The 6,643-nt window shown below is 44.3% G+C and overlaps 1 long non-coding RNA gene across 1 annotated transcript in view; it reads right to left on the reverse strand.

Moving 5' to 3' along the window:
* The window catches only part of LOC118478671, a 13,020-nt gene extending 11,730 nt beyond the window's left edge, over positions 1-1,290 (reverse strand). The window contains exon 1 of the long non-coding RNA XR_004859219.1: positions 1,146-1,290. This is a non-coding gene — a long non-coding RNA (uncharacterized LOC118478671). The remainder of the gene's footprint in view (positions 1-1,145) is intronic.
* Between the last annotated feature and the right edge of the window lie 5,353 nt (positions 1,291-6,643).

Below are 6,643 nucleotides of genomic sequence, written 5' to 3' on the forward strand. Positions count from 1 at the left end.
TCATATGCAAAGTGAGGGAAAGAAAGAAAAAGAAACGGAGGAGGGAGCGGAGAAGAGTGAGAGAGAGTGAGAGAGAGAGAGAGAGAGAGAGAGAGAGAGAGAGAGAGAGAGAGAGAGAGAGCGAGAGGGAGAGAGAGAAACGGAGAGAGAAACAGGGAGAGAAACAGAGAGACAAAGAGGCAGGGATCGAGATTAATCTGTACAATTTTGCTCTCTCAAAGGGAGTTTTGAAAATAGGAGATGGGAAAGGGGGGGGGGGGGCGTCTGAGAACGAATTTTCTTCTTTAAACAGATTCAGATTTTTCTCCCTATGCGATTTCTCTGTTCCTTTATAACCAGCTTCTGCTTTGTGACATTTGGGGAGTTGTTATTGTTGTTTGACGTTGTTTTTTTTTTGCTTTTTAAAAAATGTTTTGTTTATTTATTTATTTTTTACTTATTTGTTTATTTGTTCTTGTTGTTGTTGTTTTGTTTTGTTGTTCTGGTTGGGGGTGGGTTTTTTTTAGGGGGTGTCTTGTTTTTCTATGTTTTGGTCTTATAGCATAATCCAAACATGCAACGATTTTCCGAAGCTACAGAATAGATTTTTATGTGATGAGTTTCGATTTAACACAGTGGTTTGACATCACTGTATGGAAAAGTGGAGTCAGAGCGTACAGAAATAACGTATATTTAATCGACAACGTCTAAAGTTTAATGTCTGTCATGTGAGTATAAAACGAAATCGAATATAATATCTAACAAAAATGAGATCCTGTGCATGGCTTTATTCAAATGTTATTGATGCACTAAGTTACACCCTTCACCACCACCCCCTCCCCTTCCTGTTTTTGTTTTTGACCTACACATACAACCCAACCCCCCCCCCCCCCCCCCAACCCGCAGACTCTATCTTTATACATCGTCGGAAGATGTGCTCATTAACTGAAGCATTAGCGGTACACCTGACATCCTTGTAATATTAATGTCCTACTTCGTGTCATCGATACGGGGGAATGCAGCGCGCATGCGCAGAATACCAAATCTCGGGGTCAACGCTTCGCCTGAACTAGGAATCTGGTGTATTATCGTGTCCAGGGGGATGTCAAGAAGAAATCAGGGGGTCTAGTTAGTACAGGTTGGGCAGAGTACTTCTCTTCCCTTACCTTGCACGAGCATGCGCGTTCATCAGTGCGAACGACGGGCGTGGCTGATTGGCTACTTGTAGAGCTTACTTCCTGGAGCGTTTCGTCCCGAGAGTACCCAGCAGCCGTTGTAAGAGTTGCCATGAGATGACGTCATCCAGGAGATAACTCGCCCCTGTGGTGGGTTCCAAACGTCAAAATTGTTTTAAAGGCACATCACGGGGCATTATCTAAATCAAAACAACTCGGGAGTGAATTTATGGAGAAGATGTTGTGGATGTTTCGGCATAGTTATGGGAGGGTCCATTTGGCCGTACAAAACTATGAAGTATGAAGAACGAGTTAAATCAGTCTAGTTTTTCGCAACATACCACAGGTTTCGCCACTGTAATCACTCATTTTCATATGCTGCCTATCATACAGGAACATGTTTTCTTCTGATATCTATAAATATTAACAAGTCGCATTGGGGACAAGCTAAAATCAGTGCGAAAATTGAATCGATTGAAGACAAACTGAAAGACAAATTGTGGATACCCCACTCTCTCTCTCTCTCTCTCTCTCTCTCTCTCTCTCTCTCTCTCTCTCTCTCTCTCTCTCTCTCTCTTACACTAACGCTCTTTCTCCCGCCCCCCTCTCTCTCCCTATCACTCTCTGTTTCTTTTTCTCTGCCCCCTCCCCCCCCCCCTCTCTCTCTCCCCAAACACATATGCACACGCACAAATAACCCACCTAAACACCCAAACATATTATAATAGTATTATGCTCTCACAAACACCTGCCCACTATCAAATAGATGCACCCACACTCTAAACAACATACTAAACAAACCACGTTTTGCTCATGATGTGGAATGCCCAAAGGGGCCCCAAAATAGCAAGTGGCAGGCATACCAAGGGCTAGGATGATGAATAGACCACCTTTTGGATGACGATCGTGAACTTTGGAGGGGGAAATACCTCGGCTTTTCCATGGAGAGAAAGATGTACCGATAATGAGTCGTGTCCTGCCCCAAACCAATCTGTTTTCTCACCGTCACATATCTTAAAGCACTCAATATTTTTTACGTGTCTGCGCCGGTTACCTGACCCGGATTTACCGAATATCTACAGGGATATGGCTGTGTTTTTTCTTGGGTGAGCTGAAAACAGGTTATTTTCTGATAATGCCAGTGTTTTCTTGCCTTCCTCCCTGTGAAGTCGCTCAGTATATTCATGGTGTCAGTCGTACATCTCGCTCGGCCTACTTCTTCCAGAGATGAGGAAAGAAAATAAGATATTATTGTATTTCTTACAAAAAGCAGGATTCGTGTTGAGTTAGATATCTCGGTGACAGATGAAGAACAAATTAGGGCTTACCTGCCTTATGACCGTTGTGATGGTACTAATAATTTGCGCCACAAACTTCGGCTGTCTGACTGTCTGTCTGCTCTCTCTCTCTCTCTCTCTCTCTCTCTCTCTCTCTCTCTCTCTCTCTCTCTCTCTCTCTCTCTCTCTCTCTCTCTCTCTGTGTGTGTGTGTGTGTGTGTGTGTGTGTGTGTGTCTGTCTCTCTCTTTCTCTCTCTTTCGCTTCCTCCTCTACTCACCCTTCTACGTACCATTTACTTTAATTACCCCAACCCCGTCTCTCTCCTCTCATCAAGAAAGTATATAGTGCCTCCACCTAAATAGCTCAATTACTTAGAGACTCCACCACTCCTCGTCCAGTCAGAGCCACCCTCTCCCTCCCCTCCCGACACATACACACCTTTTCCTCTTTTCCACCTTTTTTCAAATCATCCGCCGATCTCTATACTATACTTTCACACTCAGAAACATATACCAAACCTTCTATCCCTAGCCCCTAGAACTTCAAAGTTCTCCCAATCGCACGCACACCACCCGGCACATATCAAGTCGAGACCATCATCTTGTCCCCCCTATCCTCATCTTCCTCCTATCCTCCTCTCCCCTTCTGATCGTGAGCACCTTTGCAGACTCGTGCAGGCGCGTGGCGCTGAAAGCTTAAGTGCTCGCGCACGTTTCCTCTCTGCTCTTGCCGACTGGAGTAATGTGGAGCTCAGTCTCTCTCTCTCTCTCTCTCTCTCTCTCTCTCTCTCTCTCTCTCTCTCTCTCTCTCTCTCTCTTTCTCCCTCTCTTTGTTTCTCTCGCTCTCCATGTCTCTTTCTGTGTGTCTCTCTCTCTTTCTCTCTTTCTCCCCCCCCCCTCTCTCTCCCTCTCTCTCCTTTTTTCTCTGCCTCTGTCTCTGTCTCACTCGTTCTCTCTGCAGAGGAATTCAACAAGAGAAGACAAGGGACGAAGAGGCACTCAGTCTTATGTATATGCAAGATTGTGAATGAATGATGTTACTCTGAAACTTGTCTGATAGCTGGGAAGGCGGTGGTGGAGTAGGGGAGAGGAAGACACTGAATTGGGAAGGCGAATTGTGGTTAATCGCATGCGTGTTGAAACGACAGTTCTAGATAGATAGATAGATAGATAGATAGATAGATAGATAGATAGATAGATAGATAGATAGATAGATAGATAGATAGATAGATAGATAGATAGATAGAGAGAAAGAGAGATAGATAAATAGATGGATATATATAGAGAGAAATAGAGAGTGACAGATAGATAGATAGATAGATAGATAGATAGATAGATAGATAGATAGATAGATAGATAGATAGATAGATAGATAGATAGATAGATAGATAGATAGATAGAGACACATAAATACACACACACGCACACACGCACACACAAACACACTCACTCGCATCAACCCTACTCACACTCACCCCCCCCCCCAAAAAAAAAATCCCCACCCACTCACCCACGATTCCCTCACCACATTTCTGTTTTACTTTTTAAACCGTTGGACATTTTCATAATAATATTAAGAAAACAAATCCATAGTATGGCTTGTTGCAGCTTAAGAATTCGTTACCCTAGAATTACACAGTTCTGTCTATTCAGTACGTAGTTTTGAGAAATTGGACGTCAACAATTTTGCGTTTCGTAACATTTCAAGCTTTTTCGAATGCAGTACTTTGAATATCTTGATAGCGACTCCGAATAATCTTACGATTTTGACAGAACAGTGTCTCATTATCTCAGAAACTCAAAACGGCCAAAAATATCAGATAGAACTTTGTATATCTAAGGCAGCGAAGTCGAAACAAAACAGAAATGTCAAAATTTGCCCATCACAGCTGCCAAAAAAACACGACGCGTCCCTTTGAGCGTCTGTCTGACGTTCCTAAAACAAGTCAGTATCTTTGTAGAGGCAAGGAATTTGGCAAGACCCGATTCACTTGAGCTCACTGATGGAGGGCGGAGCAGAATCACCTGGTCTTTATTACCGCCGCAGACCGCTATGTGGCTTGACCGGCGTTGACTGAGATTGGAACCAGGCCGCTTGACGAGAGGCCTGAACCCGCTGTTAATGGACTCGGTATTCCAGAGATTGCCTCTATCTGGCATTCCGGGGCTCTACGAGCGACGGTTTTGTGGCGAGCCATCTTGAGGGAATGTTGCTGGTAAGAGACGAGACCGTCGCGGTTTGTACTTCGAGGTTTTTGGAGGGATAAAAGCGGGGAGGGGGTGAGGGGGTATATATGTAGGTTGTGTTTGAGTGTTGTAGTATGTGTTCGTGAGTTTCTTTCTCTCTCTCTCTCTCTCTCTCTCTCTCTCTCTCTCTCTCTCTCTCTCTCTCTCTTCTCTGTGTGTGTGTGTGTGTGTCTGTGTGTCTGTGTGTATGTGAGTATGTTTCTGTGCGTATGTGTGTGAGTATGTGTCTGTGTGTGCATGTGTGTGTGTGTGTGAGTGTTCATGTGGGTATATATATGTGTGTGTGTGTGTGTGTGTGTGTGTGTGTGTGTGTGTGTGTGTGTGTGTATGAGAGAGAGAGAGAGAGGGAGAGAGAGAGAGAGAGAGAGTGTGTGAGCACATGTGCAAGTGAGTATGCGTATAATTGTATGAGGATGTGAGCTCTCATTTCGTCATGAGTGTATCGTTGCATCTGTGTGCATGCATATAATACATGGCATGTGGTAATGCGTTTCCACTTGTCTTTGTGTTATTTGTTTATGCAAGTATGGAAAATACTTGCATCGTTTCTGTCTATGTATCCCCACATTCGCTGTACCTGCATCTTTCTCTCTGTCTTTGCCTTACTGTCTCTGTCTCTGTCTATCTCTTTCTCTGTATTATCTCGTTGACTTTGTTCGTCGGTTTGTCTTTTTCTCTCTGGCATTCTGTCTTTCTGTGTTTGTCTCTAACGGTATGTCTGTCTGTCTCTCCCCCCCCTCTCTCTCACGCTCGCTCTCTCTGCCCCCCTCCTCTCTCTCTCTCTCTCTCTCTCTCTCTCTCTCTCTCTCTCTTTCCCTCTCTCTTTCTTTCTCTTTCTCTCTGTGTGTCTCTCTGCCTAACTCTATCTGTCCATCTGCCTCTCTCTCTCTTTCTGTCTGTCTGTCTGTCTGTCCCTCTGTCTGTCTCTCTGTTTCTCCCCCTATTGTCCCCTCTTTTGCTATCTCTTTCTCGTTTTCATAAAGCAGAAGACAAAGGGAGGACGGGAAGATCAGGGGAAAAAGAAAGTAAGAAAGCGACATTTAACGCGAACGTGATCCTCAAATATAAAGAAACAAAGGGAATCTCCGAGGGACTTTTGCTCTGGCTATTGTGACTTGAGTCCCACACATATGGTCTCGCTCAAATCCAACACTCACCCACTCACTCACTCACACATAAACGGCACCCAGGCACACGCGCACACATACCCCCACACACACATACACACATACCCCCACAACCCCCCCCCCCACACACACACATAAACGGCACCCTGGCAAACGCACACATACCCACACATACACCCACACTTACACACCCACATACACCAACACGCTATGCCACACCCAGGACCGCTTAGATTCCACGCCCACTTTTCAGTCAAAATACACAGTACTGTTGACCACGTGACTTTGCCGTCGTGTCGGGTTTCGTCTTGTATTTTGGGTTAGTTTTCATAACACACCTGAAGCGTGAAGAGCATCGGGCGACGAGCTAACATTTCTAATTAACAAAACGCGGTCAGGGAAAGGGAATTTTGAGTTTGAGGTATAACGGGAAGGCGAAGATCTTCAACGCTATTACTTAGAAAAGCAAGAAGTTGGCAGAGCAGAGTGGGTTATGGGACGTATGAGGCTCTTTTTTTCTTTTTTTCTTTCTTTATTTTTCTTTTGATTCAAGAGCGTGAAGGAATTGTTGAAGAGCGAATACCCGTGAGGCTGAGAAAGTGCACATAGTTTGTATTTTGTTGATTAGTAAGTTCCAATGAATTTATTTTTAGTAAATATAAGAAATTTTAGCCGTTTAAGCAACTATAAAAATTCGTACATATTCATTCCTTCCTTCCTTCACTCACTCATTTACTCACTTCCTCACTCACTCACTCCCTCACTCACTCACTCACTCACTCCCTCACTCACTCACTCACTCACTCACTCACTCACTCACTCACTCACTCACTCACTC

This window comes from Aplysia californica, unplaced genomic scaffold (genome assembly GCF_000002075.1).
Source record: "Aplysia californica isolate F4 #8 unplaced genomic scaffold, AplCal3.0 scaffold00812, whole genome shotgun sequence".
NCBI classification, from domain to species: Eukaryota; Metazoa; Mollusca; class Gastropoda; order Aplysiida; family Aplysiidae; genus Aplysia; species Aplysia californica.